Raw genomic sequence first — 24394 nt, 5'->3', positions numbered from 1 at the left:
TAAGCTCTCCCCATTGAAAGGTTTAATTGATGCACTTGCCTTGTAGGAAAATTTGCTTTTTTTCTTCACAGGTATATTTAGCCCATTTAAAGCAATTTTCTTTTATTCTCCCTCTCCCTTCTGCTTTGCACTGCCCCTGGGATTCCAAGGCAATTAGCCATTTGTGTGAAGGAAAAGGAAACCTTAATGTGCAGCAGTCCTGGGATTTTTTTATGTGGGTACCAGAGATATTTTATGACTAAATAATAGCAAAGAACCTTCTGAAACACTTGATATTGGAACAAGTCTCCTTAAGCAAGAATTGTTAAAAGTTAAAGATGATTGTAAGCCTATCATCTGAAAGATATTAGGGGTGACCAAGTCTGGGATTATCAGGTTCTCAAATTTGTTGGAAGAAACATAAGAAACCCTACTGTCAACAGTAAATCACCTCAAACAACATTTCAGAAGGCTCAGGGGTCAATCATGCGAGATGTTCCAGTCAAATGAGACCCACACATACCTTTCTTTTGTCTTCCAAAATGTTTCAGAAACTTCATTTTGATGCCTTTAGACAGGCACAAACTCACCTAAGTCCTTATCACTCCCTACTGTATTTGGCTCAGCAGGGGCCAACACACTTACCTTATGGATGGGGAGATGGAGAAGACAAAGGAGGTTAGACCATAGGTCCATAATAGACCGGAGACCTATAGCCTGGGTTTTCTGGTTCCTGAACTAGTGCTCTTTCTATTACTCCATGTCTCTTATCAACACTGAATAGATTAATGCTACTTTCCACTGCTACTTTATCTCTCTCATCCAAACATTGAACCCAGGTTCACTTAACTCCTGAGCCACATCCCAGCCCATTTTATTTTTTATTTGGAAACACCATCTCACTAATTTGCTTAAAGTTTGGCTAAGTTGCTGATGCTGGCCTTGAACTTGCAATCCTCCTGCTTCAGTCTCCCCAGTTGCTGGCCCTGTGTTACCATGAAGAAATGATCATTGACTTAATGCTTCCTAATCTCTATCTCCTCCTCACCTCCACCTAATTCAGTTTGTTCTTGCCACATGCCATATTCCACATTTATTCCACCTAGGCCAGCTTGATGGATTTCATCCAGTGTAGCTCACAAATGTAGTCCATTCGAATTACTTTAATGAAGTACTTTATAAAAGACAAGAAGTCTCTTTAGCTCATAGTTCTGAAAGGTTAAGGGTCCATATCTGTGATGACCTACATTCTTAGTGGTAATATCCCAAGGTAGTGCAGGATATCATATAGCAAGAGACATGGGATTCACATGTGTGTCTCCTATAAGCTGATAACTATCTAATCCTAATCATTGTTCAAAGGTATAACTTCTGAACTCCACTGTTAGATTAAGTCTCTGCACTTTTTAAAGTTGTAGATAGACACAATACCTTTATTTATTTATTTTTATTTAGCACTGAGGATTGAACCCAGTGTCTCACATGGTAGGCAAGTGTGCTCTACCAGTGAGCCCAAGCCCCAGCCCCAGCCCAGTCTCTGCCCTCTTAAAACTTCACAATCAGGATTAAATTTCACATGGAACCCTGCGGAGCACATTCAAATCATACCAAATCTTAGCAGAAAGGTATTTCTTTAGGAGAATGCTGGCCCCAAATGACATCTGGCCATGGCAGAAGGTTAAATCCTGAACCACAAATTGTGGGGAAAGAGTTGAGTATCTTTAGCTTTTGTTGATTTTAAGATGGATCTCCTATGAGAAATGCATAAGAAGCATGGCTAAGATTGGCTTGACACATTACCAAACTTTTTTTCTTGTCAGCTTCCTCTGGTGGCTGCTGTCTAGTGAATTCTCTCTGTTGACTATTCAAAGCAGAGCAAGACTAATCCCTAAGAAGCTGTTCAGGGACAGGGCTGTGAGAGGTATACAGCTGGCTTTTGATATGATTCTCCCAGATCCCCAAAGGTAGTGTATCAGCGATGATAGACTAGTCTCTGCTGCAATCTCCCAAAGCTGAGTGGTGTAACAAACAAAGATCTCTTTCACACTCACATTCACCCATGAACTATCGCTGTCACTTCTAGGCCCAAGTCATTGCATAGTCTTCCACTTACTAAGGAAATCATGAAATCACACGTTGAGGTGGAACCTCCATCAGCCAGGGCATCTAAATGACTGTAATGAAAAGAGCCCCTCTGATGACCCATGTCGGATGTTCATTCCTTCCTCTGGTCTCTCCTTAAGCTTCTGCCACCCAGAAAATGTTGATTTCTTCCTGTATTCCTCATGATGAAATTAGAGGAGAAATCTATTGTGAAACATCTGTTATAAAATCTCTGCTTATATTGTTTTCTCATTCTAAAAATGCTTTTTTAATTGAATTGCAGGAATTATTAGATATTCAGGTACAAGTTCTTTACCATTTGTATTTATTACAAATATACTTTGTATTGTGTTCCTTGTTTTTTCCATTTTTAAAAATTGTTTCTTTGGATGAAGAGAAAGTTTTTTTTTTTTTGGTTTTGTTTTGCTTTTGTTTTCTATACTGGGGATTGAACCCAGGTTCACTTAACCCCTGACCCACATCCCAGCCCATTTTATTTTTTTATTTGGTAACAGCACCTCACTAATTTGCTTAAAGCCTGACTAAATTGCTGATGCTGGCCTTGAACTTGCAATCCTCCTGCTTCAGTCTCCCCAGTTGCTGGGATTATAGGTGTGTGCCACCAGGCCCAGCTAGAGAAGTTCTTAATTTTAATGAAGTACAATTTTCAATCTTTCTTTTTATGATTGATTATTGTTCAATAAGACATTTTTGCCTACCCTAAGGTTATAAGGATATTCTCTTATGTTACCTATTATTTTATTTTCTACAAGTTTTATTTTCCTTTTCTTCACATTTAAAACAATCATCCATGTGAAATTTATTTGGTGTGTCACATTTCCTTCTTTAGTTCTAGAAAATTCTTAGCCATTATTTCTTCAAATATTTCTTTTCTGTCTTTTCTTTATTTCTGTAAGTCTTATGACATAGATATTCATTACTCTAAATTCTTTATATCACTTAACTGTTTTTTCTTTTCATAAACTTCAATCTCTTTGTGCCTATATGTTGATTTTTAGGTAAGCCCTTCAGTACTGTCCTCCAGGTTACTAATTTGCTTTTAGTCCATAGATTTTCTATTTACTGAGTTTTATCTCTCTCATTCAAACATACACATACATACATGTGTGTAGTTTCCAGTATTTATAATTTTAAATTGTCTCATTCCTCTATACTTTCTTTAATAATTAATTTTTCATTTATGAATTATTTCTTCCTTATCTCTTTTAGGATTATAAGCATACTTATTTGAAGTTTCTCTCCAGTGACTTTGCATTTGCCTTCATTCAGCAGTCCAGGCCCCCAGTCCAGCAGAGGTTTTCTCTACCCTCCATGATACTGGAAATATTACAGATGTGGTCATAGGGGCTTCAGCAGCATGGCCTATGAGCTAGGTGGACAGTTTGGTCTGCTTTCTCTGTGTGCCTATATGTACATATAGTACAGCTTCATATACACTATAGCCTCGAGTGCAGTGAATAGCCACTGATTTCAACTGCCTTCTACAGCTCCTCATTGCATGCAGCAAGCCTTGCTTCTGTCCCCATTTTTGGTAGTATACTCTTGTGCTCCCTTCAGACACCCTCAGACACTCCTAGATGCTTCTGATCACTTTTGAAACCAGTGCCCTGCAGACCTTCCTGCACACTTCATCCTGTATGCTACTTTGTTTCCCAGACCATTTTCAGTCCAAAGATGTTATTTCATTTTGGAGTGTGGCTATGTTTGCTTTTTAAATTTTCTCTCTATATCTGATCTAACAGTGTTGCATGTCTGAAGAATGGGAAGGGGAGGAGGAGGGAGAAAATGTGATGCAACAGAACAGGACTGAAATTATGAACCGTCAATGTTAAATTGACTCGAAGACTAATTTTTTCTTTGCAACAATACACTTACATTATTATTTTTCAGAACATTGGAACAGTGTTATCTATCCTTTTTTGTAATCTTCTATATCTTGATCCCTTCCATATGCCATCATATATTATTCTACAACAGCACATTTCTGTTCATAATGATCAAACTGGATTGTGGGAATCTGCATGCAATGTCTCTGCTGTCATATGTGTTGAATGTAAAACTGGAAGCTCTGTTTTTGTATCCCCAGGGCCTAGCACAGAGTAGGCCTTGGGAAAGATATAGCTAATGAATTAATAGTCGATGGCTAAGTGACCTTTGATTCCTACTAAGTGCACATTTTGAGCTAGACTTGCTGTGTGATTACTTGGCATGATATACTGAGTAGCTGACAATGTTTCAGACCTCAAGGGGACCAGTGCTATATTTAGAAACTGACAATCTAGTCGATGATGAAGATGTTACTTTCCATACTGCCTGTATCTCTCTGTCTTGCTCATATAATTTCATCTCTTAGCTTTATAGTGTTTCTTGGGTTCTGATAGCTGGGTAACCACAAAAGAAGATATCATACTTGCTGGAAACTCCCAGGATTGGAGCAATGCCAAGACATTTTTAGTGGGATGAGTTTCTGTATTAAAGCAGCTAAAACCGCCCTGTACTTTCTATTGTTTTTCAAAGGCATGATAGCTGTGGCTGCAAATCCCAGAGTTAACACTTGTGACCCTCTTAATAGCTACTTTCTTGCTGAAACTTCACAGTTCTTGAAGCTCCCCAAGTTAATTTAGGAATTGTAATGATCTTCATTGTCGTCTTTCCTCTTAGAAACCTGCATCTTGGAAATCTGGAAGCTGCTCAGCATGTATGCTGTCAACCACTAAAAATGTCAGTATGTTTCAAATAAGTACTGTTGCATCTCATAAAAATCTGTTCCTCATGAAAATCCCCCATTAAATCAATATCATCCATTATTAGTGTTCTATATGCTGTATTTCACAGAACAATGAAGACTATGAAGGGCCAGGAAATCATGTAGTCAATCAAAGCTCTGCCTAATAAATTCAGGGAACACAAATCAAACTTAATCTCTCTCCCTCTCTCTTTCTTTAGCCTTAGAGGTAACCACCACTGTGCTAACCTCCCTATTTCTAAAATAGCATCTATACTTTGGGGGACTTTTGTGGACTCAATTGTCAGACCCTAGAAGAGTCAGCTTTGCAGAAGGCAGCTAGAAATGTGAAATGGCACAAAGACAGACCCCTACCTTGTGCTAATCCTTCTTTCCTAAACTGTGACCCACAGGCATTTGGTATTTTCGCCTGCTACAGCCCCATTGAATCACAGGCTATGTCAGTCTTAATAAGGTTATTGGTAATGGTAATTCTGGAAGATACATTTGGAGACCTTGAACATGGTATCATGCCTGCTTTTAATGTAGACTTTGACTGTACATTTTGGAAGAGCCATATCTCCTTTTTAGCTAGTTTGGTACATGCATTAATTCTTTTTACATTCCAGGCATAAGAACTCATCTCATAATTCCACCTAGTCTCAAGGAGAGCTTGAAGTACAGTTACTGTCTGAAGTGCTGCCCTTAGAACTCAATTGACCATGTCTTTTGTCCGTACCAGTCTTTCTCAGGGGGTTCCCTAACCTTGCAAAATTTTCGAAGACCCCACCTCATGTCTGTGACTAGCCAGGGCCAGCAATATCATCCAGGCTAGCACTGTCATTCATGGTTGCTGGCCTGGACTGTGTCCTTTGTGGGTTCTGATCATAGGAAAGGCTTTCTTGGCAATTTTTTTTGGGGGGAAGGGCTCACCATTATATCTTCTTTTTCTTTTTCTTTCTTGGCAATTTTAAAAACTGACTTTCCATTGTCAGGAACCAGACAGACTAGCAATGCTATCTGAGCAGGGAATCGTGAGTCTGGTCAGGCACCCACATAGGTCTCAGTCCCCATTTCTGATGTCTCCAACTATGGTAGCCTCACTCCCAATTGTGGGTTCAATCTGTTCCCAGATTAAACCTACAGGCTGTCTCAATGTGTTGTATGGCATTTCTCCTGTGGCAGTGTATATGACTGGGCTGCCAGAACAGTGTGGACATGCCAACTTGGCATGACCCTCATTCATGACTGACACAGGATGAATTCAGAACTCTGGGTTCCTGTTGCTTCACTACCAACCCTTGGGTATGAGTTGCCTGTGGGGGCCTCTGCACAAATCCTTGCCCATTTGCTCACTGACTGCAGCCCACCTACAGCCTACAGCAGCTGAGGAACAAGTAGAAGCTGGATTCCTTTACCTGATATGGCCCTTTGTCACAGGCCGTGCAGGATACCATCCCCTCTATAGACTCTGTGCCATATGAAAGTGACAGTTCCTCTGAAATCTTTTGAGACCATTGTCCCACTTCTCAAATGGTTTCTCTGATAAGTGTCCTTTTTTGTTTTTGATCATGTGCTGATGTCAGGTTCATCTCTTACGTGTACATCACCTTGTGCTGATAGGCTCCCCGCCCTTCCTGCCTGCTGGTGGCAGTGTGTGCAATGCAGGGGCTCAGGTCAACAGGGGGAGATCCAACTGTAGCAACAGAGATTGCAGCTCTAGGAGCTCAAGAGAGGACGTGGCGGGAAGATGTGTTGTTCTTCATTTCTGCCATAGAGTGCCAAACAGTACCCTGAAGGTGACAGAAGATGACTTACCCTTTGCATTTTCCTGCATACCACGGGGAAGGTGTGCATCACCAACAAAGCACCGTGACAATCTCTTGGAGGGTCAACTGGAAGCTGTTGTTTGCAGGCGGCTGAGGGATAATGGCAGCGTCATGAGTGGTGGTGCAGCCAGCATGAAGTTAATGGTCTGGGGACCTACAGAGGCCAGAGGATCTAGACTTCCCCCATAAAAGAGGTGCTAAGAGTCAGGGCACCATGTTTGAGGAGGCCCACACTTTCTTTTCCTCTCAGTAGGAGATACAGGTTAGCCACCCATGGTGTATCCGACAAGCGCGATTGTGATGAGATGGTTCCTGGAGATGAGCAGGAACACACGGGGCCTGAACCCCACATAGACCTGCACCTGCCGGATGACACGAGAAACAAACATCCAGTGCCTCCTCTCTCCCTGTGACACTGAATCTTCATCAACAAGTCACTACATATCACCTGGGCCTGGGAGCTTTGAAATGCATATTCTAATTGAAGTTTTTATTTAGAGAGGAGCCTACAAAAATATTTGCTTGGGGCCCTTCACACCTCTAACTGTAGGGTAGCCCCTTCCTACTATTATCCTCTACTATAGAATGGAGAGGATAATTAATTTCTATCCTCTGATCTAAGGTCAACACTCAATGGCAAGTGCAGTCATGGCCTGAGCAGGTTAAGGACAGCACCCTTGTAGGGGGATGGCCTGGCATAGGGAGGATGTTGACATAGAAGGGCATTGCAGTCTGTGGAAACAAGAACCCAAGCAGGATGCCCGTAAAGAGGATGGCATGATATAGTAAACTGTGCTCTTTTGGTTACACAGTTTTTGACATTCATTCACTCATTTAGTGCAGTTCCTACTATTGTTCAGGCCTGGTGCTAGGCCACAGTGAATGTGATAGAAGGGTCCCCTGTGGTCTCAGTCACTGTAGTCATTCACATGCAGCTCAGAACAGAGAAAAAAAACCCTTCCCTGTGGGATGCCATCACTCTTGCACACAGATCCTGCTCCTTCTATGACCTCTATGAGCTACCTTTTAAATGGGGGATTTGTTTTCACATGTGGCTTTCATTTCTGAGGCTCTCTGTAGAGTGCTTCCCAAGAGCTATTTGCTATGCCTCATTGTGGCTCACTCCAACCTGCCCTTTAGGTATAGCCTTCCCTCCCCGAGGGGCCTCCTGGTGCCATCTCCTCTGTCAATAGACCTCATTAGGCCAGGAACATCAGTATCTTAAAATGAAAGATAAGATGACCTTTGCAAGAAAAAGAGTGGAATTTCCACTTTTCCCACCAAGCCCCCATTTAGTGAGCCATTTGAGGACTTTTGCAAATACTCCCTGCAGAGGAGGCTCTGTAAATGTAGTTTTTGCTCATCTCTGAAAGCACCAAGTTTCTGAGAGAGATACAATCCCTTCTTAAGTATACAGAAACCAGGAAGGTGAAGAAATGGGGTAGAGAGCTGAATGGCCACCTCTTGGTGAGTCTTGCACAGTACCTTATATTCAGCTCTACTCCCAAGCAATTCATTTCTTCATTCATCACATATTAAATGAGGCTCTACCATATACCAGACACTGCCAGGTGACAGGGATACAGCAAGAAATACCATTGCAGCCTCACAAAGTTGTATGTGTAGAGGCAGACATGATGACACATATTCCAGAGTTGGGAGGCAGGGGAGTTAGTCATCCATTTTGAAGGCAGTGGCAAGAAAATTATGTAGAACAGTGATTCTTGAGCGTGATCCATAGACCCATAGGTATCTCAAGACACTTTTGGGGACTCTGTGGGGCTATAGCTATTTTTGTTGTTTATTTTTTTCTTTGGGTTGACATCTGCACTGATAGTATAAAAGCTGTGTTGGGTAAATGTGCTGGAACCTAAGGACAAACCAAACTAGTGACACCAAACTCCACCTGTAGTTTCTGTCTTCACTGCTACACATTGACAGTTACAACAATGTCCTTGGCAAAGTAGAAAAACAGGTATTAATTTTATTAAAGCTGAAAACTTGAGCACATGTGTTTTTTGTATTCTGTGAGACAAAAATGGGAACTATGGTCACAGCACTTCTTACACACTATAGTCCAATGGTTGACACAAAGAAACAACAGTTCAGTTTGACTTGAGAGAGGATAAAAAGTGATGATATAGAGTTTTGAGTAGATTTTTTTTCAAAAAGGGAATGAAAAATGTCACCACTGTTTCACACCTGGTTGGAGAGAAATGATGAGATGGTATGTAAAGATCCAGTCCAGTTTCTTCAAACTTACTGGATCAGCTGTTGGCACTTGTGCCCCAGCTTCTCTCAGGCTGATCCAGTTGGCTTGCCTAAGACATGGATGTTCTCCAAAGGACTGCTACAGGAAGAAGAAACCTAAATGATGGGTTTTGCTTGGCTCTATGGCAATGACCTGTTTCAGTGGGAAATGTTCATTGTCTTGGCTATTGCCACCTTACCAACCAGGCTCATGAAGATGGTAGCAACTGCAAAGGCTTCACACCAGGCCCAGTGTGGTTTGCTTAATCCTTTCTGGTTTGGCTTTGCATATGTTATGCTCACCGTGTGATGGTCATTGTGGTGTGCATCATGCCAAATATGCTGGTACATCTCCTGTACAGACAAGCTGAGGAACTTGGTCATTCCCTCTGCGCAGGTGCAGAGAGCCTCCTGCAGTGAAAGTCCTTAGTGGTCCTGCTGGCCTGGAAGCCTACAACCTCTGACAATGGGAATTTTCTAATTAGAGAGCCATGAATGTCCCAGTAGACTTTAAAATGTTAATGCAGAGCCATAAAGGCTTTGGTGAACTTGGACTTCAGGATGCTGTTTGATGAGGCAGTAGTAGAAGACTGCCTGACGCCCACAGGAATTTGATCAATTGAGAAATATGCCCCCAGCTTTCTAGCCAGGGAGCACTGCCAGATCAGCCCCATTTCTGCACATTCTTCCAATTGACTGTTTCCAAATTAGCACAAGTGTGTGCTTTTTAATATCCTCCTCACCACAAACTTCCTGCTTTATAATGTTAATGTCTTCCATATGAGTGAAACCTTCAGTTTTCTATCCCTTACCTTGGACCAACTGGGTCCTAACAAGTTCCCAGAAATCCTTACAGGGGATCAACTTTCTGTCTTCTCCTTCTATGACCCCTAAACTCCTCTTCTGGCATGAACTAGGCCTCCATGGGCCAACGTCTTCTTTACCTGGGGAGGATCTGGATGACTTTCAAGTGTCCTTTTGTAGCCACCTGGGAATGAGTGGAAAGAGCTAGAGTTTCACTTACAGTGGTTCTGGCTGGGCCTTTGCTATCAGGATTTGTAGAGGGATGGAGAAACTGTGAGCTCTCCATGACCCATCCAAGGCTTCCTCCAAGGGAAGCTTGTGGCCAGAGGCCTGGAGATATACTTTTCTAATCAAATGAGATAAGACAGCCTGTTGAGCCAGGAAATCTTCAGATGAACTCAATTTTCTCCTTGGAAAAGTAGAGGCAGTGGTGCCGCTTCAGGACAGGAAGGGTTAACTAAGCAAAGGCAAACGTGATCAATTAAAGTTACCAGTCACTTTCAGGGCATCATCCCCAGGAAAGGCATTGTGTCAATTATGAAAGACATGAGGGACACAAAAGCAAATCTGAACTTTAATAGCAAATAAGGAGAAATACAGATTTCAAGTACAGAGAGCAGTGTGGGCAAAGGTATGGGGGCAGGGAATGGAAAGTGTCCGGGTGCTGCTGGAGCAGAGGTGTATGAAGAGGTGTGTTTGTGAATTGATGTCTGCTGACAAGAGCTCAGACTGAGAGACTCAGCCAGAGTCTCTAGGGAGCATTTCCTGAACAATGTTTTTTGGAACATGGGAACATTTCATTCTAAGATGTGCATGTCAATGTGCATCGCTTTTCCTTCTGTCACAGTGGGTGGACAGTCTGTACTCGTATTTGGGCCAGCCCTGTGCTTTTTCATTTCGTCCTCTCCCCAGTCATCCTCTTGACCCACTTTAACAGCACTTCCTACCTGATGTTCTAGATATGAGTTTATTTTGCATATTGTTCATCTTCTTTGCTGGACCATAAGCTGTATGAGAGAAAGAACTTAGTCATTTTTTTGTTATTATTTTCAATGACGTATTATCAACACCTCAACAATTCTTAGCACAAAGAAAGCACTCAAAAATAGTTGCTGAATGAACGATAAAAGTTGTTCAATAAAAGACATTGTGAAATATGTTGGGAACCTGAGGGTTAACCATAGTTAAGCAGTTTTCCTTTCCCAGGAGACTTCTATTGAGTATTATGCTAACATGCAAGAGAGAGAGAACAGGGTGGCTTGGCCCAGGTGGAGGCAGAGGAAGTGGAGAGAAGGAGATGGCTTACACTTCTGTTTGAAAGGCAGAGTTGATGGGAGTTGTTTGATGGATTGGCTATAAATAGTTATGGAAAGGAAAAAAGCAAGGATGACTCTGTGTGTTTATTTTGAGCCCCTGGCGTGGTTGCTGGCTCATTGATTGGAGGTTTCCAAGAGATGGCAATTGGTTGAAGAAGAGGACAGATGACCAAGGCAGGAGCCAGGTCATCCAAGTCTTGTCAAATCACACTAAAGCTTCTGGGCTTTATCCTGGGGGGGGGGGGAAGTTTGTGGAAGATTTTAAATGAGAAATGATACAATTTTATTTACATGTTAAAAAGATGCCTCTGGTTGCTGTGTAGAGTGGAAACAATAGCTAGGAGGGTGGTGCTTTCCTGCAACGATGGAGCACCCTGGACTGTCTAGTTTGTTATGCAGCTACCAATAAGGCCACCTGAGCCAGATGTAGGTGTGATACCCTCAGTGCTCAGATGGTCACTCATTCTTCACATAAGGCCCTCATTCTTGTCCCAGTTAAAATGCATTCTCATACTTTGATATGGGATGAGTAAATGTAGACATAGGCCCGGTGTCCAACAACCAGTCCTGGTGCCGAGCCTCAGGAAACTGCCCTGGACCCTCCTCATCAAATTAGTTTCCACAGCGGCTCTGCATGGTGAATTGGGCTGGCCACTTCACTTTGCTTAAAATTTCCATTGTTGCCTTTTTAGTGATTGTTTCCCTTTGGTGTAGTTCTGCAGATCACAGCCCATGAACAATGCAAAGCCCGGGCCATGGGAAGAGAATGTGGCCATGAAACAGTGGATGATGTGATGCTGGGCCATTGGATGTGTGGCTATTGGGATTAGGGCAGTCTATCAGTACAGGGGAGGATGGCTCAACTGTATTAACGACCACATGGCGGGGGTGAAGCTGACTAGATGTGCACATGTCCTGGAGTCCCAGACAATCAGAGCTGCAGAACATTTAATGAGCATCTACTCTTTTATCTGAACAGAGAAACTAAAGAAAGAGAGGGCCAATGAGTGGCCCAAGCCAAAGTGCAGTTGGATTCAGTGGCAGGGATTAATGTGAAGGGGACAGTACAAGTAGAAGAGAAGCAGGAATGTGTGTCCTGAGCATGTGCAGACCTGCTTTTAGAAGTAGCTCTGTTGTCATATATAACTAAAAACAACCAACAAAATAAATAAAAAAAGAAGTCTCTCTGCTGCTGGCTCCCTAGGTTTAAACTGTACCCTCTGAGCAACGAGGGGGCTGGAGTTGGGATTCAAATACAGCACCTGATTTTGGATTCCTCAGTCAGGTTCATCTGAATAGCCTGAAGCTCCCCCTCCTTTCTAGATTGTCTTCCCTTTCCACTGTGGGCAAGGATGAGGTTTCAAGGACAACAGTTTCAACCCAACTCCTGTGTGATCCTGCACTGTGGAGCATCAGCCAGATCCCAGAGGCTGGAATTCAATAATGTCCCAACCAAATCAGCCAGATTTCAGAAGCTGGAATTCAATAATGTCCCAACCAAACAAACCTAACAACAACAAATAACCCAAACCAAACATACCTGCTCCTAAAGTTTATACCTGAGCAAAAATAAAATTTTATCCAAACAGCAAACCTGCTAGGCTGCAAGTTTAATAAGCTATTAAATGGCACCATCTGAAACCTGCAATCAAAGCAAAAACACTGTAAAATAAATCAAGAGAGATAAGAAAAGATTTCACATTGTTAAAAGTTTATGCTATTTCTGACTTCCTGAAATGTTACCATTAACCTGGGAGTTAATCAGAGTTTTTCATTTACCCGTCGTTGGGAGCCATAATGAGCACTTTAACAGGGTAAATAAAAAGATCTAAAGAAGCAATAAACGCGAATGTCACAAGTGGCAATCATCTACCTTGTGAGGCTCATGCAGTACAAAGCGTCGCACAGCTGGAAACAAATGATTCCACAGAACACTGTAAATAACCTCCAAGCCCACTCCTAATTAAAGTGAAGCCCCACTTTCTCATGGGCATTGAATATATGAACCAATTAAGGAAATATCATTTCTTTCCTGAAAGGGTAGGTTCTCATGTTCTCTCTCACTCCTCTCTCTCATTCTCCCTCCTTTTCTCTCCCACTCTCTCTCTCCCCTCTGAAGAATTTCCACCAAAGAGCTGGCCCCCAATGTTCCTGAGCTGCAATAATGAGACATCCCTGCTTTAAGCAAATTTTGCACCTGTAACCTGCAGAAATATAGCCGTAGCATTTGAAAAATTACCTCCATGCTGCACAGTGCCATGAAAATTTATCTTTGAGATGATTTTATTGCATGGTTACCCTAGGCAATTAAATCAATAAATCTTAACTGTCAGGAAGGTTGGCCCCGTGCCAGAAATAAATGAAATGCGCGAAATCAGTAAATAAAAGGTTCCTGACAACTCATTCCAGAAATTATTTAGCAGTTGTGGTTGTGGGGGGTTTTGTGTTTCACTTCTCGGCCTTTATTGACATCTTTTCTGAGAAATGATTATGCTAACAAACACAATGGCTCCACTACAAAGAACTCAGAATTTGCCAAGCCATAAATTACAGTCCTTGAAAATTACGAAGGAAATATAGCCACATGGCCAGAGGTAGTAGGCCAGGACCAGTTTGTGTTGGGGATAGGTCTAAGAAAAAGCTTCCTGGTGTCCTGGAGAAGGACTGGGCCCTGCCTTCTCTCCTTGGTTACTACATTTTTGTCACTGGCCTTTGCCCTGGTGGAAGATGTCCTCTTCTCAGGGGGCCCACTTGCTTGTCCTGCATTATGTTAATAGTAGTACTTAGTGAGTATTTCTCCTATAATATATCCTTTAGATAGTTTCAGTCCCAAGAAATGTTTTCATCATCCCCATTTTACAGGTGAGAAAATTGAGACTCAGAATGATTAAGTGACCTGTTTAGGACAACTTCACTAGCACGCAGCAGAGTGGCAAGTGAAGCCCAGGCCAGTCTCCTCATGGGTTCAGCACACCACACCTGTGCTGTCCTCAGTGCATGTCATTGTGTGTGAGAAATGGATGACCCAAGATATTGTTTGAGCCCATTCACTCTGGCCTTAGCTTTCATCTTATTTCTTATCCGAATTTCTCCTCTCCAGGTCCTTAGGGTGTGCCCTAACAGAGCTGACCATGGCTAAATGGCAGTGACATGTTTGCTTTGAGGCCACCTGGGGAGTTTGAGCAGGGGCCTGTGGCAATACCTATTATGGGCCTTTGCACCAAGCCTTTCCTGGGCCTGAACTCTCCTTTACTCTCCTCCTTGAGGCTGAATTATTTTTCCCAATGTAGCCCCCATGACACCTCCTCAGTGTCAGGCAGGTTACCTAGCTGGCCACTCCCACAGTAAAAGCTCTTCCAACACCAGGCAATATTTCTTCATAGCAGCCACCTCAGTTGAAGTTGAGGATTTCTTTGTGTGATTACGTGAGGATATGGCTTTGTTATGCTCGAATTGGGGACCCCCAAAGACCACCAGAGACCAAGATCGATGTAAGCAGCAAAGAGGTGTTTATTGCGAGCTAGCTCGGTCCTCCACAGCAACTGGTGACGCTGAGAGGCCCGGAGCCCAGGGTTTGCAGCAGTTTTATACATTCTTTGGAGAAGGCAGGGACCCCCCCCCCCCCAACATACATCATAGCATCTCTTAGCAAATCGTCACACACTGCGGGAAAATCAAATAACAACTCTAAAACATGATTAGCACATTCACTGGCGGGAACAAGTTGGGTAGGGGTGATTGGTCAGTACAAAAGGGGGATTCATTTGAACTGATTGGTTTAAGCCAAGAGGGGTGTACATGCTGAACTACATGGTTTTCCAACTTGTTATCAACCACCATAAACTACTGGGAGGGTCATCTGGCATCCCAGGTATTTCCCTGTCTCATGCTGATTGGTGGCTGCTAGGGGGTTGCTATGGGTCCCCACCTAGCCTGACTGAGTCAGGGACACCTGGGGCAGCAGATCTCTCCTGTTATTTGTAGATAAACCACTTAGCAGGGTGGGAATGTGCCTAGGAGTGCTCTGTGGGTCTTTCCAAAGACAAAGGTCATGTCCCTTCCTTGGACAGGCTTTGCTCTGAGGTAGAGGCTGGTTTCTCAGCTTTCCCTCCTACTAAACCATAAGCTCCATGAGGGAAGGGGGGCTTTATACTCCATGAGCTCTCGGACCCTTACTCTATGGACATAATGACCACTGACTGAATGATAAATGAGTAGAGGTGTATTGAGTTGCTAGGGCTATCATAAAGAAGAAGTCTAGACTGGGTGGCTTAAACAGTAGAAAATGATTGTGTCACAGTTCTGGAGGCCGAAAGTCCAAGATCATTCTAGGTAATGTTGGTTCCTCCTGAGGGCTCTGAGGGAGGGATCTGTTCCGGGCCTCTCTTCTTGGCTTGTATGTAGATGGCCACCTTCATGTTCACATGGCCTTCTCCCTATATATGAATCACTCTCCATATGTCCCCCTTTTTATAAGGACACTGATCATGTTTGATTAGGACCCATCCTAAGAACCCCATTTTAACTTGATTACTTCTGGAGTGATCCTATCTCCAGGTAAGGCACATTCTGAGGTACTGGAGGATAGTACTCTGACATATGATTCCTTTTGGTGGTGGGGGGTGTGCATGTGTCACAATTCAACCTGTGCCTAGAGGCCTCTGACCTGAGGGCAGAAATTCATCAGATTCCTCCAAGGCAAGCATTTAATTTTCAGTGCAGAGCTAAGGAGGATGGGAGGTCCATTCCAGCTTGTTTCTACAACTCTGCCTATTCAAATCCAGTTACTGTGTTCCTGGGAGGATTAGAGTTGAGTTGCATAGCACTTTTGCCAATGACTTCATGGGGGGTCTCCTGCAGCCAGTGAAGAGGACTGGACTAACCCAAAGGTCTGGAGCAGCTATGGTCCAGTCCTTTGCTAGTAGAGTAAGTAAGAACACCATAGCCAGCCAAGGAAAAGGCAGACTTGGGTGGCCCTGAGTCTAGGTCTGCTTTCCTTTCCCTTCCCACCTGCTCAATCCTCTCTCCTGCTATTTCAAATGTTTGGTCCTCAGCTCCTCCCACCTACCCCCCACCCCACCCCAGGTCAGGCAGGCAGAGGCTGGGCTGGGCCTGGAAAGATTCCTCAAGACCAACAGGGAGGGACAGCAAGGAAATAGCACCAGTCTATATACAGCTCAAGGAGTGAAAGTTGGCAGAGACTGGAGAGAGAGGATCAGAGGAACAAGGCTTGGCCCCTTGGAGAGTCTTATGCTATCTGGGGATCAGAGCCCAGGCCTTCTGGGAGGCTCTAAGAAGACAGGACATGGAAGGGAAGTTGCCCCTGGCAGGAACTCAGGAATGAAACCCCAAATCATCTTGGGGCAGCTATAGCTGTAGCAAGAAGGAAAGAGCTGTTGGTCTGTACCCCACTTGTCAGGACACAGAGGTCCTTGGGCATGTGGAAGATGCTGGGAGACAGCACCACATCTATATTCTGCCATCCCTGGAGGATAAGGGAGACAAACAGTAGGAAGATGTTCTTCTGGCTTCCTTGTTGTTTCTTGTTGAGAGCCATAGCCAAGTAGGAATGATGCATGGCATTTTTGGTTGAAAGGTGACCCGAGCAAGCCCTTGAGATGATATGATTATGTTAAGATGTGCATTCAATTGGAGATTAGACCCCTGCTGTCTGCCTCAGCCTGCTACTTTGGAGCTCTCTTGGGACTCCCCAGAGAGTTCCCATTGGTTGGGGAAGTGTGGTAGGAGGGAATTCTGGAGGAGGGATTTCCTGTTGTTGTAGTGTGTCCCAGGAGAAGGCCGCGTGCGTGGTTCGCGGGAGTTTTGGAAATAAAGTTTGTTCCTATTTGAGTGGCTCGTGATTTTGTGCCCAGCCAGACTGCGGCAGTTTCTTCTCTTTGAGCTTCAGCTAAAGCATTTGTGAGTGTGTGTGTGTGTGTGTGTGTGTGTGTGTGTGTGTGTGATTTTTGCTGGCAAGTTCCTAGGGCAGATACTCCCCCATCAGTACATCATGAGCACCGAAGTGGTTATTTTCAAATTAATGGTTTGAAATAAAACATGAGCATTGTTATTGAACTGGGGACTGATAGGTGGCAAAAACACACTGCCTAATAACTAAGTGCAAACTTTACATTGACAGCCATAAGAGTTCAAAATAATAATAATTTGCATTTCCATAGCACCTTTCATCTGCCTAATGAGCTTACCACAATGAATTCATTAATTTATCATGCTCCCCTAAGCAGATCAGAAGTAAAGGATGCTTGAATAATTTATTGCTTGGAGAAACTAAGTCAGGGAGCCAAAGACTGTGTTGCAAGCAGGACCATGATTCAAGGGACTCTAGGCCCACAAATTCAAGGACATGGGGGAGGAGACTTCTCCATGCAGTACATGGAGTCTTCCAATACCTAAAAGGCAAAAGCTATGAAGATATCTATGTCAGTCCCCAAGATCCCTGCTTGCCCCATGGTATACATGTCCTATATAAGTCCCCTTGCATGTAGGCAAATCCTGTGAATAGGATGAATGTCACTTATGTCATATTATATAGCAGAGATGAAGGGATTTTTCAAAAGTATTTAAGGCTCTTAATCAGTTTGATCTGAGTTCATTCAAAGAGAGGTTATTCTTGGAGAGTGGGCCTGACCTAATCAGGTGAGTGCTTTGAAATCTGATCTAGGCAGACTTCCCCTCCTACTGAACTAAGAGCAGCAAGATAACATGAGTTCTAATGCTGTATGGAAAAGAATTCTGTCAACATCCTGAAGGATCTTGGATGAGGACAGAGATACAGGTAAAATTGTAGCTCTGGCTAATTCTTTGAAGCTTTGTGAGACCACAAACAAAGGATGCAGCTAACTAGTGCCCAGGCCCCTGACCCATGCAAACTGTGGGATAATAAGTGCATATGCTGTTTTTTTTTTCTTTTGTGTGTGTGTGTGTCTGTGTGTATGTGTAATGAGTATTGAACCCAGAGACAGTTAACCACTGAATCACGTTCCCAGCCCTTTTCAAAATTTTTTATTTTGAGATAGGGTCTCATTAAGTTACTGAGGCTGGCCTTGAACTTGCAATCCTCCTGGCTCTGAAGTTGCTGGTATTACAGGTATGCACCACCACACTGACTTGTGTGTGCTGTTTCAACACAATGAGTGTGTGACATTTTTTTACCCAATAATGGAAAATACATGTGATACCTTACACAGACCTCATGGATTTTGTGTTTTGTGTTCTGAGCTGCCTCCGGATAAAGGTTGCAACCTAAGAAGGCACTGGCACATCTTAACTCATTAAGGGGTCCAATTTGCACTTGATAGTTGATTAGTAAAGATCATTATTTTGTGGATGACTATTGAAAAACCAGCCTCTACCTCAGAGCAAAGCCTGTCCAAGGAAGGGACATGACCTTTGTCCTTGGAAAGACCCACAGAGCACTCCTAGGCACAGTCCCACCCTGCTAAGTGGTTTATCTACAAATAACAGGAGAGATCTGCTGCCCCAGGTGTCCCTGACTCAGTCAGGCTAGGTGGAGACCCATAGCAACCCCCTAGCAGCCACCAATCAGCATGAGACAGGGAAATACCTGGGATGCCAGATGACCCTCCCAGTAGTTTATGGTGGTTGATAACAAGTTGGAAAACCATGTAGTTCAGCATGTACACCCCTCTTGGCTTAAACCAATCAGTTCAAATGAATCCCCCTCTTGTAGTAACCAATCACCCCTACCCAACTTGTTCCCGCCAGTGAATGTGCTAATCATGTTTTAGAGTTGTTGTTTGATTTTTCCCGTGGTGTGTGATGATTTGCTAAGAGATGCTATGATGTATGTGGGGGTCCCTGCCTTCTCCAAAGAATGTATAAAACTGCTGCAAACCCTGGGCTCGGGGCCTCTCAGTGTCACCAGTTGCTGTGTGCATGAGGAGGACTGAGCTAGCTCGCAATAAACACCTCTTTGCTGCTTACATCGATCTTGGGATTCTGGTGGTCTTTGGGGTCCCGAATTCGAGCATAACACTTCCAGAGGATAGGGCATAGATGGCACCACCAGAAAGTGGGGGAGAGCCAAGGAACTTCTTGGGGATGCAGCACTCAGCAGCATGATGGGGAATCTTTGGGTTAGATATCTCTGAAGGGCAGAATGACATGGAGTCTTTATAACCCCAAGATTTGTCTTATCTATGCGTAGCAGATGTTGGACACAGTTTCCTGGGGCATGCAAAGAAGGCAGGTTATAAATGGTTAAAATCTGTTGATTTGGGCAATACTTAAAACAATTAGATATACAAAATTTTCAGTCTTATGCCAGAGAGCTTTTGAGTTGAGCTGACCAGGTCTAGCCTGCTGGAAAAAAACCACATAAGGGCCAATACACAGAGGCTGGATAACCCAGGTATTTAACCCAGACTGGGCCACAGGAGGCTTTACCACCTCTGCTTATTATGTAGTGTTCTGTCCTACAAGTGCTTCATCACAACAAGGATGAATCTGTAGGAGAGAAGCTTTCTTCGTGTGCCCTAGGTCATTATTGGTTCCTCAGATCTGGGAATTCTGGAAGAATGTCAGAAGGCCACCATCATCTTCTGCTAAAGTCTAACTAAGCCTAAAAGAATGTGCATTTCCCCTCACATCTCTGGCCAGCTGCAGGGACTTTCTTATTTGGGAAATAAGAATATGTTCAAATGAATTGTTATTCGAGCAAACTGGAAAATTCCTGGGTTGTTACAAAAGCATGAATGGAAATCCCTTCCCTGGAGAAAAATAGTCTGTGCTTCTAGTCCCACAGGATGTTTTCCCTAGAGTGCCAAAGCACCATTATGTTCTTCCGCCTTAGGAAGGTGTGTGGGATAAATGAGCAATTGGCTCTTTCTCTGAGAAGCTTGGAATAGTAGCTCTTCATTATGGTGTCATGTGAGAGTCAACAAGGGAGATTTAAAAGATACTGATGTCAGGGACCTCCAACCCAGACCTCTAGAATCACAATCTCTGGGGTGAGGCTGATATTTGCATTTTAACCACTCCAGGCATTTGTTCAGGGTGGGGAGTCACAGATTTAGAAAGACAGGAATTGAAAACCATTTCCTGCCTTCTGAACTCACTCACTAGGTTTTGTGACTGTCAATCCCAACAGATCCCCCCCCCACACACACACACACTCATAACCTGCACAAGTGCAAGGGGCCTTGACAACATGTCAATTTCAAACCACTATACCTGAAACTCACTGGAAAAATCCTTCTTACCAAATTATACAGAACCTTTTTATATCAGATAAAATTTTACTATTTTATTTCCTTTTCTAAAAAAGGGGGAGGGAAGATAAAATTTTCCACTTAAGCCAAAAATGTGTTTCCTAGAGAAACTCACAAAACTGAATTTGTTACATTTCCATCACTGTGACTGATACACCTGACAAGAACAACTTAGAGAAGAAAAAGCTTACTTTGGCTCATGGTTTCAAAGGTTCAGTCCACGGTTGGCTGAATTCATTGCTCTGGGCTTGAGGTGAGGCCGAATATCAAGATGGAAGGTCATGGTGGAAGAAAGCTACTCAACTCATGGTGGCTGGGAAGCAGAGAGAGAGAGGAAAGATAAGCAGGAAGGACAAAATATAGATCCCAAGGCATGACCCCAGTGGCCAGTTTTTTCCAGCTACACCTGACTTCTTATATTTATCACCCAGTACAGTAGTTCTTTCAAATTATTCATCCATGAAATGAATTAATCCACTGGTGAGGTTAAAGATCTCAAAAAACTAATCCTTTCACCTCTGAACATGCCTGAATTATCTCACACAAGAGCTTTTGGGGGCACCTAATATCCAAATCATAGCAGTAAACATGTTCTCCCTCTTACACATGCAATCTTCTGAGTTATGCTCTGCTGCAGCCTACCCACTCATGGCATATGCTGTGCTCCACTTGGAACCTCAGAGTTGCCTACACTACTCTTACACCCTCAGAGGATAAAGACAGGTGGCTGTGATAATGACAGTGGGTCAGAGAAAAGGTTTGGAAAATAAAATTCCTCAGAGTTGCCAAGAAAGAACATAGGATGAGAAACACCAATCTATGTGACGTCTTGCTCTGCTGTGGATATCAGCTTCATTTCGCAGAAGAAAGTGGGGCACAGAAAGGTTAAGTGTCTTGCTTAAGTCAGACGGTGAGAATCTGCTCTCAAATCTTGCCTTACTTGCTGCAGCAGCACTGAAACTGGGGCTGGACCGGTCTCCAAAGCAATTAATATTCAGACTCTACCAGTCCACAGCCTGACAATCACTAAAGCCAGAGTGACCAGCCAGGAAGTTGGCACCATCTCTTTGGTTTGCTGCTTCCAAGCATAAGAGGCCCCACTTCACTGTGCCCTGATCTCAGTCTTCACAGAACATTCCTTTTTTGAAAGGCTGATCAAATGCATGCTTTTCCTTGAGAAACCTCTGAAAGGACTGAAGACATTACTTCCTAAGGGCTCAGGGTCCTTTTTTACTTTTGTTTCTAAAACAAAAATAAAATACACTGTAGAATCAGAGCATTATTAATAGAGAAAAGCAGTAGAACATAGTAGAAAAGATCAAGTTCTTTCAGATAACACTAGGTACAAATCCTGCCTATGTGGCCTTCAGCAAGCTATCTAATCTCTTATTGTCTCCATGTTGTCATCTATGCAACAGAGATACATTAGTAGCTACTTCATAGGACCATTAAGAGGATTACTGCATTAATACACAAGAAAGTGCCAGAAAAGTGCCTGGATCATCGTGTACTTACTAGTATCCATAAGTGCCATACAAACTGATCAATTTCAAAACACCAGCACTATAATTTTTTAAAATGTCATTCTGCATATTTCCCCCAGTTCTTCTCTGCATGCATGCCACCATAATTTATAGCATCTATTTTTTTGAGAGAATTAGAAAATAACTTAGTTGCTTGAAAACAATTTTATATGACCCATTTAGCACTATTTACTCAGATCAAATATTTCTTCATTATTTCCCAAGAATTTCATCCTTACAGATATTGTGGGCTTCAAATTTGGGGAAAGAATTGGAATGCTTAGGGTAATGTTATGACTATCAGTTTTGACCACATTGAGCTATATTAGTTTGGAATATGATGTGATCACAATTCTACAGCATCAAAACATCTGGCCAGGCCAAATATAGTTTATTTGTTCACAAGAAATTTAGCCAAGTTGATTGTGAATATTTTGTACTGTATGGTCTTAGCACCCGAGCTCCTTACTTCACAGAGCCAAATACTTCATTCCATATAAATGAAATTTCAAGATATCTGAAACCTGCTCTTTGTCCAGAAAATGTTGAACATTTTGAAGGTAATAGTTTTAAAATCTGTGGCATATGTTCCTGTCTTAGTAAACAGAGTCTACTTAAGATGACCTTTCCCTGATGACTTTAAATCATTACTGTGACCTGAAATCACTGCTTATGCTGCCCTCCCAGCCTAGTGGCTACATGTCCCTGTAGCAAATGGCCACTGTCAGCAGAACCTCTATATTTTTAGGATAGTAATGATCATTTCCTCTGTTTCCTCTCACCAACAACTACAGTTATGACCTTATACTTTCCAATTTTTTTTGTTCTATGTACTAGACATTCAGGTGATCATTTTCCAATTTTCTCTTAAATGGGCTTAAATGATGGTCTGAGAGTGTGTCTCTCTTACAAAATGAATTGGTTTTGTGAGAGTTATTTTCTTTATAGTCCTCAGTTTTCAAGTTATTGAGGTAAGTAGATATGGTGGCTATGTATGTGTTATAATATAAAAGAGATGGTAACAAGGTACTTATTGCTGAGAAAATCTGTAAGCAGAATAATCTACATGTCTAAAATGAGGCTTTCATAAAAGTTTTATTTTGCATTTTTAAATAATTCAATGCATTGGCAGTATAGTTGATGCCTCTATGAGAGAAACCAAATGCACCAGCTCAGCCAATATAATTTTTACAGAGACATCTTTTTGGGAAACAATAAAACCACATTAAAATGTTTGCACACAGAATTACTGTACTGAGAACAAACCACCAACAAAATGCTTGTGTGCCACACGTTTGAAATGTAAAGCCACACTGGCAGATACAGTTTTATACATATAAAGCGTATGAAACCAATTTTTAAAAACCAGAAAACATTTCATTAATTGATTGATATTAGAATGAGTAGTCAGGCTTATAGGGAACATCAGAACTGACTGAAATTCTGACTACATAAGCATGCTTATTAACAGTAATAGGTTGGGCATAATGGCACACACCTGTAATTCCACCAGCTCAGGAGATTGTGGCAGGAGGATTATGGAGTTCAAAGCCAGCCTCAGAAACAGTGAGGTGCTAAGCAACTCAGTGAGACTCTGTCTCTAAATAAAATATAAAATAAAAAAAAGAAAAAGAAAAGAAACAAACAAAAAGAACAGTGATAATTGGTGTATATGCAATGAGCATGGACATCACAAATCTGCACTCATGAAGTGGTTCTAAAGACTGATTAGATTATGGCAAAGCCAAGGGGGTAATTTTCTAATGATAATTGCATTTTTTAAAAAATTTTGGGTTGGAAAGCCTACTAATAGATCAGTGAATCCAGCTCTAGTACTCCTTTTTTTAAGAGAGAGAGAGAGAGAGAGAGAGAGAGAGAGAGAGAGAGAGAGAGAGAGAATTTTAATCTTTTACTTTTTAGTTTTCGGCAGGCACAACATCTTTGTTTGTATGTGGTGCTGAGGATCGAACCCGGGCCGCACGCATGCCAGGCGAGCGCGCTACTGCTTGAGCCACATCCCTAGCCCATGATAATTGCATTTTAATGGCCACTTGAGGTGCCACCCTGTGGAAGAGTCTTTCCCTGGGGGTAGGACCTTGGGAGTTTTCTTAGGAGTCTGACTAGGCTGATCCTGATGATGCTCTTTTACTCATTTGAAGCAGGGCCAGGCCATGTATGGGCCCCAGGAATTTGTGTGACAGTTGAGAGCAAGCCTATTCCAACTCTGAGGGTTTCATTCAGCTCATATTGCTGTAGCCAAGGTGGCCTCCATCTTCCCTCCATGATTCTTGATCTATGGTTTTATCTTGGAAACAGTTCAATTTGAACAGAGCTTACTCTCTTACAAAGGCTGAGGTAATCCATTTGATTGAGTCATGATAATATGACATGAGATTCTAAGAAGAAGAAAGTTTTTATTTCAAATTGCTCTCTTCATATAGTAACCTAGCCATGGTCTCCTAAAACTGTGTAATGATGTTTTTTTCAGGAGCAGAAAGCTAAAAATCACACGAAGAACAACAAGCAGACACATGGCATGCACACATGTGCGCGCACGCACACGCACACACACGCACACACAGATAATGTGTTC

The sequence above is a fragment of the Marmota flaviventris genome, chromosome X (assembly GCF_047511675.1).
Source record: "Marmota flaviventris isolate mMarFla1 chromosome X, mMarFla1.hap1, whole genome shotgun sequence".
Lineage (NCBI taxonomy): Eukaryota > Metazoa > Chordata > Mammalia > Rodentia > Sciuridae > Marmota > Marmota flaviventris.
The sequence above is the reverse complement of the archived record's forward strand: the minus strand, read 5'-3'. Positions refer to the sequence as shown.